This window comes from Falco biarmicus, chromosome Z (genome assembly GCF_023638135.1).
Source record: "Falco biarmicus isolate bFalBia1 chromosome Z, bFalBia1.pri, whole genome shotgun sequence".
Lineage (NCBI taxonomy): Eukaryota > Metazoa > Chordata > Aves > Falconiformes > Falconidae > Falco > Falco biarmicus.
The window spans coordinates 41,496,944-41,520,125 of NC_079311.1; the positions used below are offsets into that span (position 1 = coordinate 41,496,944).

The window sequence follows — 23,182 nt, forward strand, 5'->3', positions numbered from 1 at the left end:
GCCAGCAACCCCTCCTTTCTGTGCTGGAGTGCCATGGCAGAGGAATGAAGGACGTAGACTCATTTGGAAGTACCAGAAGAGGTTAAAACAAGAGGACTTTCCCATGAAGATACCAGCCTTGGCCCTTGTTCCCGTCTCTGGATTTGGAAAACTCTAGTTTATTGAACTTAAATATGTGTTCAAAGGCCTGTTGATTTCTTAGTTTTTTGAGAGAGTAGAAAAATTTACCAGTGGAGCACACTCAACAAAACTGCTGGGTGCTTGAGTATTCACCAATTTCACAGAATTATAGAATGGTATGTGTTGGAAGGGATGTTAAGGATCATCTAGTTCCAACCTCCCTGTCATGGGAAGGGTCATCTTTCATGAGATCAGGTTGCTCAAAGCCCCATCCAGTCTGGCCTTGAACACTTCCAGGGATGGGGCATCCACAGCTTCCCTGGGCAACCTGTTCCAGTGTCTTACCACTCTCACAATAAAGAATTTCATCCTAATATCTAATTTAAAACTAGCTTCTGTCGGTTTAAAGTCATTAGTCCTGTCTTATCACTATAAACCCTTGTAAAAAGTTCCCCTTTAGGTACTGGAAGGCTGCTATGAGGTCTCCTTGGAGCCTTCTCCAGGCTGAGCAACCCCAACTCTCTCAGCCTGTCTTCATAAGAGAGGTGCTCCAGCCTCTGTTCATCTTTGTGGCCCGTTTCTGGACTTACTCCAACAGGCCTGTGTCCTTCTTATGTTGGGGGCCCCAGAGCTGAACGCAGTGCTCCAGGTGGGATCTCACAAGAGCAGAGTAGAGGGGGAGAATCACCTCCCTCAACCTGCTGGTTACGCTTCTTTTGATGCAGCCCAGGATATGGTTGGCTTTCTGGGCTGCAAGTGCACATTGTTGGGCTGTGTTGAGCTTTTTGTCCACCAACAGCCCCAAGTCCTTCTTGCTAGGGTTGCTCCCAATGCATTCTCTGCCCAGCCTGTATTTGTGCTTGGGTTTGCCCTGACCCAGGAGCAGGATCTTGCACTTGACCATGTTGAACTTCATGTGGTTTACTTGGACCAACCTCTCAAGCCTCTCAAGTACCCTGTGGATGGCATCCCTTTCCTCCAGTGTGTCAACTGCACCACACAGCTTGGTGTCATCAGCAAACTTGCTGAGGGTGCACTCAATCCCCCTGTTCATGTCACTGACAAAGATGTTAAACAGTGCTGATCCTAGTACCAACCCCTAAGGAATGCCATCACTGGTCTCTACTTGGACATTGAGCTGTTGACTACAACTCTTTGAGTGTGACTGAGAGGACCATCCATCAAATCCATGTCTCTCCAGTTTAGACAAGGATGTTGTGCAGGACAGTGTCAAAAGCTTTGCACAAGCCCAGGTAGATGATGTCAGTTGTTTTTCCCTGATCTGTTAATGCTGTAACCCTGTCATAGAAGGCCACTGAATTTGTTAGGCACAATTTTCCCTTAGTGAAGCCATTTTATTTGTCACTAATCATCTCCTTATTTTCCATGTGTCTTAGCATAATTTCCAGGAGGATCTGCTCCATGATCTTGCTGGGCACAGAGGTTAGATTGACTGACCTGTAGTTCCCCAAGTCTTCCTTATTTCCATTTTTAAAATTGGGGGGGTATGTTTCCCCTTTTACAGTCTGTGGGAACTTCACCTGACTGTGATGATTTCTCAGATATGACACATAGTGGCTTAGCCTCCAGTTCTGTCAGGATCTGTGGATGCATCTGATCAGGTCCCATGGAATTGTGCACCTTCAGGTTCCTCAGATGGTCTCACACCTGATCTTCTCCTACAGTGGGCAGTCTTTCTTTCTCCCAGTCCCTCACTTTGCCTTCTGTGACTTGGGCCATGTGGCTGGAGCACTTGCTGGTGAAGATCAAGATGAAAAAGTCATTAAGTACCTCAGCCTTCTCCATGTCCCAGGTAATCCAGTCTCCTGTTTCCTTCAGGAGAGGGCCCATTTTTTCCCTAATCTTCCTTTTATCACTGATATACCTATAGAAGCTTTTCTTCCTCTCCTTGATGTCACTCACCAGATTCGATTCTGTCAGGTCTTCAGCTTTCCTAATCTGATCCCTGGCTGCTTGGACAGTTTATCCGTATTCCTCCCAGGCTACCTGTCCTTGCTTTCACCGTCTGTAGTGTTCCTTCTTGTGTTTTATTTTGTCCAGGATCATCTTGTTCAACCATGCAGGTCTCCTGGTGGTTTTGCCTGACTTTGTTGGGACACATCACTGCTGTGCTTGGAAGAGGTGATCCTTGAATATCAACCAGCTGTCTTGGGCACCTCTTCCCTCCCGGGCTCCATCCCATGGTACTCTACCAAGCAGCTCCCTGAAGAGGCCAAAGTCAGCTCTCCCGAAGTTCAGGTTAGTGATCTTGCTGTGCATCCTCCTTGCTGCCCTAAGGATCTGGAACTCCACCATTTCATGGTCACCGCAGCCAAGGCTGCCCTTGAGCTTCGTATTCCCCACTAGCCTCTCTTTGCTGGTGAGAACAAGGTCAATATGGGAAGGGTCAACATGGACTTTGAAAAAGGAAGCTTGGCTGTACAAACCTGATAGCATTGTCAAAAAAGGCTTAGAGATATGTGGATAAGAGTCATCACATTGGCTGATTATTGTTAGCTTTCCAGAGTCTTTTGACAGACTTTTCCACCAAAAACTTTTGAGGAACCTAATACAAGACAGAAGATTCTTACATGGATAAAGGGTAAGAATTGGAACATATGAATAAATCACCAGTTCTTGGAGCTGAGTGAGATCATCAGGGGGATTAAACGGCAATCTGTCATGCAATCTTTTATGTTCAGTGAGCACTGACATGAGAAAATTTGCTGATGAAACTGAATTACTCAAACCAGCAAAGATGAAAGACATCTGTGTAGAGTTGTAGAATGATCTGCCGGGTCACATTCAAGGTAGATAAGAATGAAGTGAGACAAACAGGGGCAAAACCAGTCTTAAATTAACCTGTTAAATGGCAGTTTCTTAGGTGGTGATAACAACTCCGGACTGAGATTGCGGGTATACAACAGGTGCATGACAATATCAGCTCAATACTCAATAGAGGTCAACGAAGTATATAAAATAGTAGCAGTTACTAAGGGAGAAAACAAAACAGAGAGCATAATTTTGCCATTCACTTAGATCTGGAAGGGTCTCAATTGTTTTAGTTCTTTCATATTGGGAAAGGTGCCGCAGAACTGGAAATAAGCCAGAGAAGGCCAGCAAGGGTTCAGAGAATCTTTCTAATGAGCTGTTGCTAATGATGTTAGGGACACCCCATGAGGTCAGTGGAGTGGGTCTGGCCTGGCATGCCAGGCCTTTCCCAGGCTCCGCTGAGGCTATGGCTAGGGCTAACGCCTGCCTTTTTTTTTTTTTTTTTTTTTCCTTTCTCAGATTTGTCCCATAGCACATTTCATAGCACAGTGAAAGACACTGGTTTTTAAGGGATGTGAGGACAAGGCTGTAAAAATAAAAAGAAGTAATTTTGTTGAAAGTATCCACTGCACTATGCAGTGGCAGAATTAACCTTCCTCTAAAGAGGTCCATATTCTCTTTTTCAAAATCTTGTTTAAAAGCTAGTTTTCCACATCACTTCTCAGCCACAATCTCACTACTGTAAGCAAATTGCATGTAAAGCCTAGGAGTAGTGTGTGAACCACATTTTACACTGGATTGCATGTCTTCCTTACAAACCAGCAAGCTCCAGTTGCAGAAGTGAAGTTTTATGTCTCATCTTGGAGTAGAAAAAGGGAAAAGCTCAGGGCAATCAGCCATGTCTGGTGAACAGGAGGGACAGAGGAGGGAGAGCCATTTTCGAGGTAAAATGCCATCAGTTATACTGCCAAGATCTAAGGTCCCAGATGCAGAGGAAATACATTTCCCACTCCTCTTTTTTTTTAAATCTTGCAGCCTCTCTCTTTTGTTTTTTTAAATTGATTTTTGGCATAACATCACCCCTGGAATCCTGCCATTTACTGCTTTAAAAATTTCTCTTGAAGAGCAGGAGGGAGGCAGGGAGAAAGCAAAGCGTAGGGAGGGGAGTATGTAAACCTAATGGAGCTGATTGCAAGGGTATTAACATTTTTTCTGCAAAAATAATCTACAATTTATTTTTGTGATAAGTCCATTTTTGTCAGGCCGTGTGGGAGGGAAGATGATGACTGTTCAGTAGAGATTACTGGCTATTTCAGAGGAGCAACAGGACAGCTAGGCAGAAGTAAACATACTGGTATTTTATGGAGTTTCCTTAGAAGAAGGCTGTCAGTGTAACACGATCATTCCTTAAATCTTTAAAGCATGAAATGTTTATAGTTAAAAAGATGCAACCATAGAAACGTAGGTATATTAGAGTAAAATTCTTCTTGTTTTGAGCTGAACGGTTTCTCAGATGCTGAGGAAAGGGCATGGACAGCACCCTCACTGTCCCCAAGCAAATTGCACCATCTGGTCTGCATTTGTCCCTGACAGTGATTTGGGCCAGGTCTCTAGCCAGTTTTCATTATTGTCCCCTGTACCTTGGGTCAGCTGGAATTGGAATAGCTTCTCCCTGCCAGCTTCCTCCATTTCCCACACACCTGCTGCCACCCTCATTTGGTGCCAAGCAGCAGCCCTGTGCAAGCTGGGTGACCGTCTGCAGCAAGATGGGGACTGGTGCAGGCTCATGCGGCACTCTTTCCTGCAGAATGCAGAGTAAAGAAAAATTATGGGAGCCCCTTTCTATGCCTGTGGCTCACTGCAAGTTTGAAAAGGATAGATATAAAGCAATACATGTCCAGTAGAGATATTTCTGGTCATTGATTCTGCTTCAGTGGGGAGCCCTTGGAAGGGTGGGCATGTTTTGGCACCTTACCAATAAAAGCCAGGGGCATGCATGCCAGTCGTTGGGATATAGTAGTGGTGGTGATGTGCTGCAGTATTAACAGTCAGGAATGAATAAGAGTGCCATCATCAGTTGCTGCTCTGTGCTTACCTGGAGGTAGAGTCCACCCTTCCCCATGCCCTGCTTTCACATTGCAGGGCTCTGCTGACTGCCGGCCAGGGCCTTGGCAGCTGCCTACACTGTCGTGCTGCTCTTTGTCCAGCTCATCATTTTCCTCTCCTAAAAAACAATGTACTTACAATTAATACTGGTAGATGCGGGCTTCCTCTTTTTTATTTCCTGTCGTAATTGGTTCATTCAGCTTTTCCCCAGCTGGTTTCAGCTGAAGCCCCAGTTGGGGTAGCCAGCTTCCAGGTGCTTGGAGAGGAAATGCAGAGTTTACCTTTGTGTAGCACTGAGTAACAAGATATGTGCCCTATGGTCCATATTTTGGGAGGGAAGAGGAAAAGTGGGGGGTGGGTGGGAAGGGAAGGGAGGCCAAAAATGATTCTTGTGTAAAGGATATACGTGTTTTTTGTCTAAATATACTGAACCATGCATATCCTGATATTCTCAAGCAGGATGTCTTTAAGTGGATACTGACAGCTGATTTATGCTTGGTACTGAGTTGTTTTTGAAGGGACATATGTGTAAAAGAAAATGTGAAAGATATTATGGCAAAATATAAAAGGAACTGTTGTTTTCATAAATGATCACATGGTTTTAAAATTTAAACATGTCCTTGCAATGTTGGAAAACTTAGCGACAACATCACGCTGTTGCACAAGACCTACTAAAATAACACCAGCAAGAAACAGAAGTAAAACTTACTCTTCGCAATGTCCTGCAGAAGGGGAAAGGAGAAAACAGGCTGTCACACAGTGCAGCCTCTGCTCAAAGCAGGCTCCACCACATTCACCTGGTTCAATCACACTGTCTATCTGAAGGAGCCAAAGGGTATTTTTTATGAAGTGATGGCTAAAATGTAATTTTAAACAGCACCACACTGCAGGCTGTGAAGCAGCACAATCCTCCCTTGGAGGTCAGTCATTGGGCAGGTGTAGACTCTTCATAGGTAGCAAAAATAGGTCACTGCTTATCTCACTTGTGTCTGGTTGCTAATGCTACTGAAGATGTAGCAGTCAGTGCTGGTAATGGTGAATGAGGACTACCCTTTTGTGCAATGAAGTCTTCTGTAAATTCACGTTACCTACCTGGACTGCAGGGTGACAAGCTTCCAACAGCCACAAGTAGTGCAACATGGGAAAAGCACATCAGCATAGTGAAACTGGTGGTGTAGAGGCCCACTGGCTCTCTGTCTGTGGGATTTTGCTTTGGGCAAGGTGTAGAGGAGTGGCTGGAGTACATTAGGTGACCTCCTGGCGTGCATCTGCTGATCTGCTTTCCCCAAAAGAAACCAGTTGGTGCCCTCTGGGGTTGCTCTTGCCGTGGTGAATCAAGGGGTGGGAAGTGGCAGTGCTCTCCTGGCTCTATATAAAAAACTAGTGTTAAAAGGCACCAGATGTTCAACTTAACAGGTCCCAAGGGCAGAGGGGTCCCTGAATCACAGCTGCCCCCATGCCACCCTGTTCCCCTTCAGTCCCTAGTGTTCACGCACTGTGGAGCCCATCCCCACAGCACTGCGAAGAGCTGTCTGGCCCCCGGCAAAAAATAGTGACATTTACTTCACAACTGCCTTTTTCTATACATATGCAGCCTCTGCCTTATCTCTGAGGCATTTTTTAAATTCCCAACATTGTAACACGCTCTCTTGCTCTCCCAGGCATCTCACATAACCGTGTGCCTCCCTGCCATGCAGTGCTAAGGAACTAGTTACTGTATGTCTGAGGGAAAGTCTGGAATAATCTTAATTTTCTATTTAAAAAGCAGCTGCCTGTTGCAGCAATTGTCCTAAGGAATGCTTTATAGTTGATCTGCGTCCTGATGTGTGTAATATTACTGAGGACAGGATAAGCCAGATCTGGAGGTCTGTGAATAATACCGTATTGTGAGAGACTTCCACCTTTTCTTTTGCAGCAGACAGAAAGTGTGTGTCACTGGAGAAGGCAAGGCTTTCAATTAAGCTCACCAAGTGTGTATTTACATATTAGGATCATACCAGATGTTCTTCAGAAAATTGAATATTTAGGGTTTTTTTTTACACAGATCTATTAAGGGATCAGAAAATACTGGCATCATTAAAACAGGCAAGGAAACATTTATAAGGCTGTCAAAAAGCATTGCAGCCTCAGATAAATCCTCTGTCCCAGATCCCTCTTTCCTGTAACTCAGGGGGATGCGAAGGACTGTGAAGCAATGGAAGAATCAAGACAGCTGCTGTAGAAGGGTGAAATCAAGGGGCAGTGTTTCACCTTTAAAAGAGCTTGGGCAATGAAGTTGGGAATGATGTCCTTCAGTCATTCTTACCATTCAGGTGGCACAGGGACCAGGCACCTTTGGAGTTTCCTGCTGATCCTTTGGGTTTGTGATGACTCTAGTGAGGTAAACACAGATGTGTTAAGTCACATCAGCTGAAAATCGGGCCCTAAAGTTTAAAAATTGATACTGGGTTAAAAAGCTGATTCTAAAATCTTTGATATTACAAAAAAGAGAGAGAGAGAGAAACAAAGAAAGGAAAAGGTTGCTTGTGAAGGAACTTCTGCTGCAGGCAGAGGTTCCAGGAGTAAGATCTCTAGGTAATAATTGCATTTTTCTATTCTTTTAACATTGTATTTGTGAATAAAACTTGATTAATTAACCCTTGCTTTTCATATTGGCTCTTTGTAAATGGTAATCTCTTTTAAAGAAAAGGGTATAAAGGGTATAATAGCTGACAACATAGTATTGCACCTTCGTGCTTTATAGTATTCTTCTTGTAAAAATCTGCTTTGTGTTGGATCTGTTGTGAGACAGGGTGGTGCAGAAGATTGTCAGGAAAAATTTTAGATGCTACATGGAGCAGAAAAAGCCCTAGTAGCCCCTATACAGTGAAACTGGAATGTGGAGATTGTTATACTGGATTATGTCTGTCATCCATCTAGTCTAGCATCCCACATCTGAGAGCTGTCACTGCCAGATGCTTCAGATGAAAATGTAAGAAATTCACAGACAAGAAATTGTCTTGATTACTGGTAGTTACAGTTTTGCTTAAGCTCTGGAAAGTATGTTTTAATACCTCTTCCAAAATGCTTACCCTTGATGTTTTCAAAGTCTATGTAAGCATCTAACCCTTTCTGAAAGTTGTTACATTTAGTATTTTAGGGTCTGTCTATGGGAACAGATCCCATTAATTATTCCCATCTTGTATGAACATTTTTTTCAGTACCATTCTGGTCATTCAATTTCATATAAACCTTCTTGTGAGGGAAGATAAAGAACAGAAGCTCTTTACCCAGTTTCTTCCTATAAGCCAGTGTTCCGTGTACATTTTATAATGCGCTGCTTTTTGTCAACACTATGAGATGAAAACTCTGAACCTTAAACTAGAAGAGAAAAAAATACCAGGAAGGGAAAATTGCTCCTATTTCTGCTGGGCTGAACTATTCAAAGCACAAAGAGAAATATTTAAGTATTCTTCTGGAATAGAGCTTAAATCAGTGAAAGTGAGTCTTGGCTCCATAGCAGTCTTAAAATCCTATAAATTTGGCTTGCATATTTTTTTTTCTTTTTGAGAAACTGACAATACAGTAAACTTCCTGTTGATTGAAACATGATAGAACAACATTTTGTTTTGGCTTTGCTTCTTATGTAAAAAATGCAAAATAAATTGAATTTGGAGGGGAGAAGAGTTACTGCAGTCCAGAATCTTTGATGTTTCATTAAAAGGAATGTTAGAATTGGGTCTTTCACATTTTTTTGAGAATGAAAAAAAATGTCTAGGTGGGGGAGCCAAAATCAGTGCATATGTTTTTTATACGCTCAGAAGTTTCTTAACCTGCCTTGCACAAATATACACATGAGAGAATGTAGAAGAGTGAAGAGAGAATGAGATGCGTGTGAAAAATTTCATGAGCTAAAGTGTTCTTGATATACTGGCAGATTATTCCTAGAGCATCAAGCTGTTTAAAACACAGCTGTTTGAGGAATTGCCACTGCCACATACAGTTAAATTATAATGCTTACTACTCCTGTGTTTTGAAAAAGTTTTTTGTTGTTTGGTGGGAGGAAAGGAGGTTGGGGATTTTTATTTTTGGCAGGTTGCCTTTGCAGTGAATAGAATAACAAAGAAATTAGGAAAAGTAACAAAACAAAAGCAGTCAGCAAGACAGAACTGAGTAACTAAAAGCTTAGATGCTTCTATTTTTTATCTGCCATGTTTCTTGAAATCATGTAAACTATTGTAAACTGCTTTTTCACTGGTTATGCAAACAGCTCAGTAAAACTCATGCGGTTCATACTGGATCTGCAGATGTTCTGGAAGTCAAACTCTCAAAGTTTTGTTGTTAACACTCTGGTGAATATTAAGGTTCATTTGAAAGATACATGGTACAATGGCACTGGCTGCACCAGACATCTCCTGGAATCATGGTGAAGCCATCCATGCAGATGCTAACACTGCTTCTGGAGACAGAAAAATTAGATCTCTGAAGGTGCTGAGAGTCTGATATGTCCAGACAAGAACATTTGAAATCTGGGAAATGAGGTACACTCCTAGAAGCCTGTAATTAGGTTTCTCCATGTTGTTTGTACCGGTGTGAACTAAAATTTAACCCATTTTTATTGCCTGTATTTCAGCTTAGGCTACACTTGATCAAACGTGGGGTAACTTTCATCCAAGTATGGGTGCTGCCAGGGAATAAAACCATATTTCTTCTGCAGACTCTACTGACCCATGCAATATTCAGTAATGCTTTTGTAAGCATATAACGAATGCAGATCAAGAAAGAAAGTATTCTGACTTCAGTTTTTTAAAAAACATCTCTGTCACACTAAGAAAGCAGGTTAAAAAAGTGTTTACTTCATACCTCCTCCCTCAGGTTATTGTTGTATTAAACAAACTTTGGCTACAAGGAGCATTCATATTAAAAAATGGGAAGCTTTACAATATGGTAAATAATAGATTCATCAGGGTATCAAGAATATTTTAAATGAAGTAAATAGTTAACTTCATTTTTGCGCACTCTGGAAAGGATATTTAAACTGTTTTGACACGTCCAGACGCTCATTTTAGAATCATAGTCTTTCCAGACATTACTCAATCCACCTGACATTGGAGAAGTAGGATTTGTCACCAGTTCCTGATCTAATGTGTTTTCATGCTGAATTGAGAAACTCTTAGCTCTATTAATGTTGAGTCGTTCATACTAAAAATATATTTTTTTTCCACAGCCCAGTCTATGCCAGTAGACTTTACTCAAGGGAGAACGTGCAACCTGATACAAATGGGAGAGGTTGGGAGTGGAGCCACTGAGGATTCCCTCCATCAGTGATTTCTAACCACTCTGCCATGAGTATAACATCAGTGTTTCAGATATTTATGCTTTTGTCTTCGGTAAGAAGCAATTTTCCATGCTGGTTTAGAGGAATTCATTAGAGGTTATTAGTGAGTACAGATTGCATTCCTGCCATCCTGCAAAACTGCACAACTGTGCTCTTTTAACAAATAATATTTAAAGTGATTTATACCAGACCCGTTTAAGGCAACTTTTGATTTCCAGGAAGTCAGACCTTGTGTTACTATGGAAAAAGTTTCCTTAGATGTGTTGCAGAGTCACAGAGCAGCTGAGGCTGGCAGGCATTTCTAGAGTTTGTCTTGTACAACCCCCTCTGCTGATGCAGGGTCAGCCAGAGCAGGCTGCTTGGGGCCTCCTCCAGATCAATTTTGGTATTTTCAAGACTGGGATGTCACAACCCCTCTGTGAAACCTATGCCAGTGTTTAAACACCCTCATGATAAGGAAGTGGGGCTATTTTTTAATTTTGTGTAATTTCCGGCACTTCAGTTGGCAACCATCACCTCTTGTCCTGTCACTGCATATCGCTGAGCTCCATCTCCTTTAATTCCTCACCTCAGATGTGTATATATGGTGCTAAATCCCCCTGACTCATCACTTAGCCAGGCTTTTTGTGAAGCTCCCTCCTCTCAGAATCCTGCAGTCCACCCAGACCATCTCATAGCTGCTGTAGCCAAGGCTGCTGCTAACCTTCACATTCCCAGCCAGCTCTCCCTTCCTGTGAGCATGAGGTTCAGCAGAGCATCTCCGTCTATTGGCACCTCAATCACCTGTGCCAGGAAGTCGACACTAAATGCACTCCAGAAACCTTCTGGATTACTTGTGCCCCATTGCATTACTCTCCTGAATGTTACTGGGGTGGCTTATGTTCCCCATAAGGACAATGGCCTGAAGACAATAGGCTTCTTCCAGTTGACCAAAAAATGTCTCGTGCTTCTTCATGACTAGGCAGTCTGTAGCAGACATCCACCACAACATTGCCAGCATTGTTTTACTCTCTAATTCCAATATGAACTCTCTGTTGGTGACTGTGTACCATCACCTCTCTTGCCTGTCGTTCCCGTTTAAAGCTCTCCACTCCAGGCTGGTCTGCCTGTATTATTTGTTGGGTGGATTTTACCTTGGTTCTGCTGATTGAAGAAAACACTGTGTGAATGTATGGGCATATGTAGGAAGAGGTATACCTCCTTATCCTCTGCTCTCTCTGCAACAAAATGTTGCAGGGGCATTCTTAAGTATTTCACCTTTTCATGGCTTGGACAAGTCCCCTCCAGTTTAATCTCCTTAATCTTAATTTACTTTTGCAACCACTTCCTGCTGCAGAAAAGTTCTCTTCCTTCTCTAACACTGAAAAAATCTATTCTTTTGCCCCTGCAGGAAATCAAAATAACTATGCTTTTGTAGACCTAGCTGCTGTGCTCAGCTTGGCTCAGCCATGGCTGTCATGAACCATCTGCTATACTGTTGGTGGAGTGAGAGCCACACGCTCCACTCCAAGGCAGGGATGAGCATACAGTCAACAACAACAGCAACAGCAAAAAATCAGAGAAACCTCAGATGATGTTGGGGAGTGCTATTTGACTTGTTAGAGGATATCTGCATGGGAGGCTGGCAGCTGCCCTCCACTTCCTTTAATATGATTTTGGGTCTGGCTGGTGTACCCTGTGCCTAGCTGAGGTTTCAGCCCTGAGCACGGGGGCTCAGAGGGACCTCTGCAAGGACGTGGTAGGGAAGGAGGGCTGCACGAAGCAGAGGCTTGCATGAATGGCAAAATGATTGCAAATGTGTGTGTATGGTGTTCACCATTGTTTTAATTTGGCTTTTGTTACTGCAACTTCTTTTCATTCACAGGGCTTTTCCACGGTCAGCACTGCAGCTGCCAACAGTCATTCCTGCAAAATTCTTCTGATTATGGTCAGTGTCAGCAAATACAGTGTCTACAGCCCTTCTATAGCATTTCCAAAAATGTATTAGCCTGGACAGAGGACTAATGGGTCAAAAATGAAAAAATGGTCTGAATGTCAGTCTGAAAAAGCAAAACCCTTGCAACCTACTGTTTCATTCCACTCAGCAAAAGCTGCTCACGGTAAAGCGACTGAATCCTTTCCCTGCATAGAGCGTGTTATTAGTTTTCTTTAAAACTACAACCTTAGTCATAGATCACACTCCTGCCTGCCTCCCGCAGTTGTGGTGGTAGGGAGGATTTGTGGTATATCACAAGATACTGAAATGGGGGAAAAAGAGGGCCTGTTAAAGGTGATGCTGACAAGGTGAGTTCATGTTAGACAGCCAACATTATATTTTGCAGAGCTGTAGCTCTCACCTGCATTTGGCTCCCACAGCGTTTTTCGAGCAGGCAGGTGATGCCTGTCCCTGCTGTGTCAACAGAGACCAGGGAGTGGGGAAGACAGGCAGGAGAGTGCTGGTCCCATCCCCATCCAAGAGGGGTTTGGGCTCTTGCTGTAATAAAGAAAACTCTCCAACAGCAGAGCTTCTCCAACCCAGAAAATCCTGATAAACAGTGAGTAAGAAAGAGGACAGGTGGGAAAGAGAATAAACTCCCATGATTACATCACCTGCTGCTTAGCCTGCAGGCTGTAATCAGTGCATCTCGTGTCTCAGGCTGGTACTGCTGGACAGGCTGCAAGGGACAGCAGTGACTGGTGTAGGAGGGAGGCAGGGCAGCTGGGGTGAGGCAGGCATCAGCAAGCAGGGAGGAGATGGGGAGTGGACAGGGCCAGGGGGTGATGGTGAGAAAGGGGATGGGAGGCATTGATCGGCCTCTGTGGGAGCAGGGGCACAGGCTTGCACACAAGTGATGGTAGGTGACTCAGCATGCGGATCCACCTGGGAGACCTGAACTGGTCTGAAACCAGGCCCTGAGTTTTCACAGCTTTGTACTATGGTGCACTGTGATATACACTGATGTTCAGCCCCTCCATGGCATTTAACCTATGGATCTCAAAGCACACACTTAACCAAGGTACCAAGGCCCAGTTGTCCCAATTATCAAATAAAGGATGAAGGGAGGCAGAACAGCTTATCTCCAGGGCAGAGCTGGGGTTCAGCCTCCTGCTGCCTTAACTACAGCAAGGCACAGCTCTGTGGCTATGGTCACTCAGGAGCCCAGGACTAGACCTCAAAGATATAACCACTTCTTTCTTGTACTTATGTCCTGTTCCTTCACTGCTCTGCTGGCAGCTGCTCTTGGCCAGGGTTGGAGGGAGGTGGTTGGGCTAGTTCAGCACACTTGCAGGAGATGTGTCCTTGGGTCCTCATACTCTAAGTCTGAGTGATTTTACACTCACAGAGGAGACATCTATACCGCTGTTGTCAGCTTAAGCAGGTCTACTGCTTGCCGTGTTCATTCCCAGAAGCCCTGCCCTGATGCAGTCCATGAGGCTGGTGGTGCCAGGCACAAGGATTCACACTCAGCACATCCACCAGTGACTCTGGGACAGTAGGAACCCTGTTTTCAGTACAGTATCTATCTTTGCAAATGATCTCTACTTGCCATGAAATAACTGATTCTTCACATCAAGGAAAACCAGGGTGTGAAGCAAAACATGGCAGCCTGCATCCCATTACTATCATGTGCAAGGGTTTCAGACACACATGAGAAACCATCTCCAGTCCACCAACTACAATTAGTCCAACATATCACGTTTCAACCCTTCTCTCTCCCATCTGCTATCAAGTTGTATTTATTTTTGCGGGATGATATGCTACTGTGCCTCCCACCTGTGCTGCAAGCTGGGGACAGCTAAACAAAAAGAATGAGATTCAGTGAAAAGAAGTGTCCTCCCACCCATGAACACTCTTTCCTTCCTCTTGGGTCCTCATATGGTTTCAAAAAACCCTCATAGCTTCCTCCATCCTCTTTACATCATATGAGCACCTCCTGGAGATTCAAAGGGACAAACTGTTTGTCAGTGTAGGTCAGCATAGGGAAGGCAAGACTCATAGAAAGTCTAAATATTTTTATTAATGTAAAAAAAGGAAACCTAATCCACCTTACTTTTATTTGTCCTGTTTCTGTTAATGAAAACATATTGCAGTATGTTTCACTGTTCTTTTCATCAGATACTCTTCAGGTGCCTGTGTAACACAGCGGGACCAGTGCCTTTTTACCATCACGCTGAGTAGTGCATCGATGTACGCTAGAAGGGGATCCTTCCCTGAAAGAGCTTGCTCACAAATATGGCAGAATGTGGTGGGCAGCAACTTTGTCACCCTCCAGTTACAAATGGGGACCTGAGATACAGCGAGGGTCACCCAAGAAAGGGATTTTATCCTATTGTCCTGAGATCCCATGCCAGCAGCTCCAATGAAGGACCACCCTGTCTCCCATTGCCAACTGTTGCCTTTCCTTTCCTGGGCCAGGGTTCCCTCCAGGTCTATAGGCCATAAATACCTGGTGGCCTCGGTGCCTGGGGTAAAAGCAGCTCTGGGACTGCACTGAATTACAGTGGGTTGAGAACCCCAGGACCATGAACAAATGTCACCCTGATGGTTTCACATCCGCATACACCTCCATATTCAACACCTTTTGAGATTTGTGGCCTGTAACTATATATACATTAAATACCCTCTGCCAGTAATCCCACTTCTCCCCTGCTTGCGGTGTCTGTTCCCACCCAACCAAAATTAATATCCCCAGTAGCAGGAACCTGAATGATTATCACTGCAAGAGCAATTAAGACACTCGGTTGCCTTTGCTAGAGTAAGCCCCTCTAAAGACATGAGTAAGCAGAAGACAGATACATGGCAGATGTTTATATATATGCACACATGCACATATACACACTCTCCCTCTCTAATTTCTTGACACATGGAGAGCAGCTACACATGCAGCATGCTTTGTATTGTACGTTAACTTCAAACATAGCCCAAATCAGCCATGGAAATGGCAGCAATTATGGAAAGCTGAAACCAAACAAACTGCAGCAACCTAATAGTTTCAATGGCAGAAAAAATCCCCACATCGCCCAGCTGCAGGAGCTGATAGGAAGACAAGCCTCAAGGCAGCTTATGGTTTCCTGGCTGTCATCAGCTAGCAGCTTGGATACTTGATATAATGAATAATCAGTGTTTGAACTGATGGAAGTGACCTTAAAACATGCTGGGGAGGGAGAAGTTTTCACAGTGTGCACTGGGCAGTGGAAACTGTGGTTTGAATACATTTACATGGTAAACGTTTGTACTATGGGGTGAAATTAAAGCAGGGAGAAAAAAAAGGTTGTATTCACTATTTTTGTCACAATATGTAGTCACATATTGCCAAGATATGGAGAGAGAGAGAGATGAAACCAGAGGACCTCTGTAGATTACAGTAGCAGTTTAAGTAGATGTACATTGCAAGTTATCTTTCTCCTGAGGCCTGTGTTCATTACACAGGTGGCAAAACAAGCTGGTGAGAAGCAGGAGGGAAGGTCTTCAGCGGGCAACTGAGTAAAAGCATTGAAGTTATCCTCTTAGCAGCGCATGACCAGCACAGGGAGCAAGGCTATTCCTTCCTTCCTTCTCTCCCAGAGGGGATGTCAGAGACCTGCCTGATGTTGTGATGGCAGGCCAGGGCTATCCACCTCCACTTGCCTTCTTGTTCACACTGCTTGGTGCTTTGGCAGGGACAGTGGGCAGCTTTCAGTGACCGCTCTCGGGACACAACGTGGGGTTCAGCCTGTGGGCAGAAAGCCTGGGAGGAGCCCAGGGGTGTCTTTGTGGGGGGCTGAAGGGAGAGGGCTGGCTGGCTTTCCAGGCTGCCTCTGCATCTGCTGCCAGCATCCAGCTTGTGAGGAACCTGGCAGGACTGCGCTCACCTTTTGCCAAGATTTCTCTGAAATTGTATTCCTGAGTTGTCTGTCCTTTTCAGCTGGCCTGGTCACTCTCCAAAAGCCAGGCCTTAGAGGGAAAAAAATAAACCCACCGTGCAGATGTTACAGCTGGGACAGTTAGCATGCAACAGAGGCTTTTCTAGAATTGAAGAGGCATAAAGAGGCAAAAGAAATGAGGTACTGGCTTGGGGAAGGACTTTTGTCATGCAGCTCTGCTCTTTTCCCCAGAACTTCTGCCTTTTAATTAAAAAAACAACCTCTTGGGAAATTTGGAACATGGACAGTTTTTTTGCTAAGAGACCACCAGTCGCTTTTCCCTCTTCTGCCTCCTTAGTTTAGGTTGAATTTAAAGGAAATAACTTGAGGTTTGGAAACAAATATCTCTAGAGAGCAGCTCAGTACTATGGTATGGAATAAAGCCAATAGCTGTAGAGATCATCTTATTTGAACCGAGGTAGGTAAAGAAAAGCCAGGGAAACCAAACCAAACCTTTTCTATATGCACTGCTAGTGGCCTATTTTTCTACAACATTGTGTTTTACAATGCAGTACACAGCCACATCAAAGGGATCTAATGTTAGCAGATAAATACAGCCAAGTTTTTAGAGTACTCTGCACTCAGTCTGCAGGCTCGTGGACACAGCTGCCCCACTGTGTGCCCTGCTACCTGCTGCCTGTTTTACTCCTCTGTGATTTGGGTGTTTTACTCCTCAGGCAAGAAGCGAACATGTACCTCACAGTTACCATGAGGCTAGCAAGCTAGTAGGCCTTTACCAAGGTACCTTGAAGCAGCTGGTGCTGTATAAAATTTGCACTTCTGTTTGCCCAAATGTAGCTTGTTCATGTGCCTGACCACTCTGGCAAAAACATCACTTTACAGGGACAGAAGGGTCTTATTCCTGGTGAGGAATAATGAAGAAAGTAGAGGTCTGCACTGGTACTGGGAGATACTGTGTTTTGCAGAGGCATACAACTGCAGAGTTTCTTTTTCCTTTTCTGCTCTCATCACAGATGCACTGCATCATCAAAATGCTTCCTAGCCATACCTAGTGGTAATGTTAGAGTCTGTAATGTGGGGCAGGGAAGTTGAGACATCAAAGCCCTCTTCAAATCCCCAAACCGCAGCAGAAGTCGCTGCACCAGTGGAGAGCCATGTTGCTCCATGTCTCTCTCCACTTTCAGCCTGACCAGTCTTGGTTGGGTTAAAAACACAGCCTGAACTCTGTGCCCATCAGACACTCTTAAGTGAGAGTATCTTCACATTGACAGCAGTGGTGGTGATTGATTTGATGAGGACCACAGACCCATTGCAAATGGACTGCATCTGCACTTGCCAAACCTTTGGCCATTGAATTATACACTGTGGTCAGGAAGGACCTGATTTACAGGGAGGCTCTGAATGGACCAATCTGCAAAGCTGGTCTGCCTGGTGATTTTAAAGGACTAAAAAAACATTTGAGTCAGCAAAAGAGGAATACACACAAGCAAAATTCCTCTCTGCTCCCCTGGTTTGCCTTAATGACTATTTTACCTCTGTATGGCTGCCCTTGACTTTCTCTGTAAGTAGCGTTCTGTCAGAAAGAAGATGACGTGTTCACTCAAACAGTTGCAAATGGATAAGAAAAGAGAAATCCATATATTCTTCACTTTCTTAAGCCCATCTGCTCAAACATAGCAATGCCCTGGTATAAGGGAGCTTGGTCATTCTGCATCTGGCAGGTAAAAATAATAAAACTAAAATGCCCCGCACAGATGTCTGTAAAAAGTAAACAAAGCAGAAGGATGCAACATGTGTTTACAGTGCAAAAATGTAGAAGGAAGAGCAACTCTCTTCTTGGCCTAGCCTCCTTATCCAGAGGAACAAGGCTGCAGATGCTTTTGCAGGGACATACTGTGCCAGAGGAGACAGCGAGTGACGCTGGGGAAGCTGAACACTCGTTATCTTAATGATGCACCAAGCGTGGAACATTTGAAAAATAGATGTAGTCTTTGGAAAAACCACAGAACAGATGAAAATATATATGCTCATCTTCCAATCTGGTCAAAAGACACAAATCATTCCAAGCACTTCTTCAAAAGTGCTCTTTTTCTCCATAAAATAGAATGCTGCAATTCTTCTGAAAAGCACACAGGAAAACCAAGTGTTACCAGAATGCTATTTTTGTGAAAGCAAGCTTGTTGCTTACTTTACTAAAATCTCATGTTTTCACAAAAATTGTGAGCTTGGCAGGTCTTTCATGAAGTAAATATTTACCTTTCTTACCACAAAATGTCAACACTGCTTTGGGCCTGTTACCTGGATGCTAGTTCATTTTTATTATCTCGGTCAATTTCAAAAGCTAAGAAATGACCACAGTTTAGAACTAAATCTGGTAATAAAAATGAATTAATTGACATATATGTCCAGGCAACACACAGTAGTCTTCAACACCGAATTACCAGTAGGCTCATAATTCTGTCATTAAGCCCATAAGTATATACATAGGCATCTAAATATTTCTTTTAATTCCAAAGCATAGGATAAGGCACTAATTTTAAGTGTCCAGTTTTATTAATGCAGACTTTATTGGATCATCAGTCAGGTGAAGCAATCAACATTAAAAGAAAAGTGTCTGGCAAGCACTCCTGTGAGTAAGCGTGCAGTAGCTGTGATTTGTGGTCACAGGGGTCATCTAATAAGATGCAAAGACATGGAAGCCAGAGATATGCTGAGATCAACTACAAGTTTAGTGAATTTTAACAGGAATAACTATTATCCTCCAATTCCTATGAGCAGCAAATCACCTCGGCTTCACTGCTTATTGCCTTTGATGCTGATAATTCTCCTGGTAAAAACATCTAGGCAGCCAGTCAGAAGGCAGAAATGATAACATGTGATTTAGGTGATGGGCTGCTCACTTGAATAACAAAAAGGGAGCAGATTAAATTAACATTTTCCAAATAGCTTGAAGCATGAACATAATTCTGCCAAAGCATTTGGTGCATACTTGCAAGTAATACATTCAGGGAAAGGCAGGACTGGTTTGTAAAGTAATTTGCTAAGGAGAAAAAAAAAGCCTAAGCAACAAGTTTATAATGTAATTTAGGGGCTTAATGATGCAGATAAGTATCTAGTGGGAGATTTATGCCTGTGCGCTTTTGAAAAATCCAGAAGGATGTCCAATTTACAACTTCAGGTTGCTAAATACCTTTAAGCTTTGGTCTTAGTTTCAAAATAAGTATACCTTTGGCACAAATACCTTGACCTGGGTGAGTGTATATCTGCATAATTCTTGCCAGTCCATACAGGTGTGGGCTGCAATGTGACACACATTCTGCAGCAGATGGGCACATGTCCTACAATTATAGAAACACCACAGTAAAAGATGAAAAATAGTTTGCCAGAAAAAATAATTCAATCCCTCCAAAACAGCACTGGGGATGTGAATTGGAGGGGGAATCTGTATCCCCTTATAACTTGTAGCATTGCACAGAAAAGGCTTGAAATTGTGGCAGGGCTATATGTCAAGGGGGAAAAAAGGAAAACATTTTGTATGCTGTTTAAAAAAAAATAACAGCAAAATTTCTGGTTTTGCAAGAGGAAAACTAGGAGATAAGTAGATCCAGTTGTGTGGATGTGCTAAAAAAACTGAAGGGGTGCAAGGAGATCGTCACTAGAAGAATATTTCCTGGATCCTGATTATTTCAACATTGCTTCAGCTAGTCTTTGACACGCAGCTGAGGTAACCTGAATCATGTAATTTAAAATTAAAATGAGTGTCTATGCAGACGTTCATACCTCTGCCGACTGGACCATCACACAGAAGCAAGCCAACACAAAAAGATCCAAACATTTCCTTTCTCTAATAGTTAACCCTTTAACAGCAGTTTTTTTCAGAAAGGCACTTATGTAACACAGATTTCGTGTAAGGGCTTCAAGGTAGATCACATATACTTTTCCAGCCTCCTGGGAATTTGTGGTTTTGTGGTTTTTCTGTTTGTTTGGTTGGTTGGATTTGTGTTTAATTTATTTAATTATAAGAAACCTTTCTCCTGCAACAGAAATAGGGTTTTTCCACAACCACCTTTCCTGGAGAGCTGGTCCCTGCCCTGATAAAGTCTGCTAACATCCTCTGGGCTGAATGGGCCACTTCTTCCTCCTGTTCAGTGCCAGAGTCATCCAGTGTGATCGATAAGGGGCTGGGTTCTGGGCTGGAGGTGCATTTGCAGCATGCCAACATCTGGAAGTCATTCCCAGCTGGAGTGGACCATGAACACACTAGGCAGACAGGATCCTATAATGTCTCTCCTGTCTCAGCCTCAGCTGCCTCCAATGGCCAGATGATGAGAGCACTGATGACTGCAGGCATGTGCTTTTTTGTTGCTGATTTCTTGTGTGCTCTGCAGACAGCGGGTGGGAACATCACGGGGACAGGGCAGAGATGGAGCATTTTGCTGGTGTGCTGTGATAACTGCCAACTGCAGCACTATGATGACCCTCTTTTTCTCCCATCTGTTACAGCAACTTGTTGCCTGTTTTCATTAGGGCCTTCTCCTTGGGAAACAACTTTGACCTAGAGCATGTTTACAAGAGGAGCATCAGCTAACACTGTCTAGCCAAGTGGAGTTACTTTCTAAATGTTTTTCTTTTCCAGCTACATTTGGAATAAGAGCAGCATCCCTTAACTCACCAAACAGTGTGAAGTTATTACACCAGCTTAAACTCCACACATCATTGGAAACTCTTGCCAAGGTTCATATAAATACGTGTTTCCCCGTCCATGTCTGTGCTGTCCCATTGGACCAGAGCTGCAAACACAGGAAGTGCGTTGGCCGCAGCAGCTCGAGTTCCACCGCATACACGGCAGAGCTGCCTGATGAGCCAGTAGCCCTCAAACACAATGAAACATTTTTCTCACAGTTCCTCCAGGAGAGGGAGGGCTTGGGATATGCCTTCTGGATGTCATCATGGAACAGTGACAGTCTTGAGAGCAGCACTGAAAAAAAATATTACCCAGCGGGTTTTGAAGGCTGCAGTTTGGTGGCATGCCAAGAAATCATTGCATCTTAAAATTAAGGTTCATGACCCTTGTGACCACAGCCACTGGACACATCACCAAATTCAACATCCTTCTCCCCTCAAATATCCTGCAGGAGCCCCCACCTCTACTCCTTCTGCCCCATGCAATGACCTCACAGTTGTGCCTATGATGGTGTGTAAGTGCAGCCCTGGAGCCAAAGCCAGGGCCCATCACCTCAACAGCCCACTGCACCAGCTTTGGGGATATCTCTGGGGCCACCCTAGCATACCACAGGGGAGCAACAGGAAAAAAACCCAGGTACTTCCTGCGATCTTCATCCAGATGCTTTGCACAGACAGATGGATGCCTTGTACCAGGTACCTGGAGCATACCTCACAAGCTCCAGCTCTCCACTGGAGCTTGCACAGTGACATGGAGTGCTGCAAGACTATATAACCCATTTAAAACATAGAGCACCAGAGAAATGCAGCCCCAAAGGCAAAGTGCTGGAGAAAGGAGTGAGAGGGACCAGCTGGAGTCATTGCAAGGAGCTTAGAAATTGGCCTGCTTTATTTTCATACAACTTCTAAATGTTCAGTTTTTTAAAAGTCTGCATCCTAATTTCCCTGAAAATGGATGTGTGCATATTATGTTAGCTTTTTAAATGATTAAAGGTTTTTTTACATGCAATAATCTGCTGATTTCTTTTGGTTAACTAGTTATATATTTACTGATATTTCCAAGATATGTGGCTGGGTTATAGTAGGTTGAATGAGATTTTTGATGGTTTGAAATACTGAAGTTGAAATGTACGTGGGTATACCAGCTAGCAGCCGTGTGAGAATAAATTAAAATATCATACGTTTCTGATCTAAATATCTACCTTTCAGCATTAGCTTACATCATTTTTCTTTTCTACTTAGAGAAAAAAGAAAGGTAATATTAGACTGAAGCTGCTCCAGAAACTCTTTTGTCAGCTTTTAAACAGATCATTATTCCACATTCATTATTTTAAATTCCTTCTGAACTTAGATTATACATAAATAATAGAAAAATAACTTTCTCTCTCCAAAAAACACTCTGGCATGAAACTCTCATAAACTTCCTAGAGTGTGCATGAGCAATAGCAGATAACATTTACTAAAAGAAAGATTTTAAACGTCTTAGAAATTCTATTATACAATTTCATTGGCAATAGAAATAGGCAAATGCTTTTTAATGTTCTACTTTATCTAGTAATGCAGAAATCAAAGGTATAAATCAAAATAATATGTCTCACTATGGTGTGTTGACATATGCTGTTATTTTAGATATTTACTTCAGCCACTTTGCTTATTAGAACAAGGGTTTTAGGACAGTTTTTGAACTAAATTCCCATAATCTCAGTTTACTAGTGTTAGGAACCTAGATAAACCTGTCTAGTTATGTTTTAAAGCAGAGGTTTTTTTCTTTCTGCCAAAGCGAAGGTTTGTATGTCTTATTCCCTTTTGATGCTTCCTCCTCGGACAATGTCAGATTGATACAAGCCTGCATGTCTGATCTATGGATGTGCTTGTACTCCTATTTTTAGACACTGATAAACAAAAAGTATTGGCTCATAAATATCTATGTCCAAAAACATATGCTAAACTTGCTTTATTTAAATCATTTTAGTAATTCAAAAAAGGATTTCATAACATGTGATTGAATGCTATTGACTGGCTAAAGGATTCTTAGGTCTAAGTTTTTAAATTGCTTGCTGAAGGGGTTGTCCAAGCTTTTATTTAAGATGAGCAGCAAGCAAGAGGTCTAGTTTTAGCATTTCAAGATTTTGGAGGACTGAAAAAGATTTTTAGCCTAAAGCTTGTTTATTTAGAGCCCAGTGGAACTGAAGTCAGTAAAAATGTGGTAGTATATATAACCCAATGATTTCAATGGCTACATCTTGGATGCAGCATGGAAATTGTGGCTTGGTACTTGAAGCTACCCCTGTAATGTTCCCACTTTTTTAAAAGGAGATGTTCTAACATTCAGACTATTCA

The 23,182-nt window shown here is 43.1% G+C and overlaps 1 long non-coding RNA gene across 4 annotated transcripts in view; it reads left to right on the forward strand.

The window, feature by feature from the left end:
* The window catches only part of LOC130143028 (uncharacterized), a 53,415-nt gene extending 31,529 nt beyond the window's left edge, over positions 1 to 21,886 (forward strand). The window contains exons 4-5 of one of the 4 annotated variants that reach the window (XR_008819613.1): positions 10,205 to 10,367; positions 20,796 to 21,886. This is a non-coding gene — a long non-coding RNA (uncharacterized LOC130143028). The remainder of the gene's footprint in view (positions 1 to 10,204; positions 10,368 to 20,795) is intronic. The other 3 variants (XR_008819612.1, XR_008819614.1, XR_008819611.1) reach the window with 3 other exon arrangements.
* The last annotated feature ends 1,296 nt before the right edge of the window (positions 21,887 to 23,182 follow it).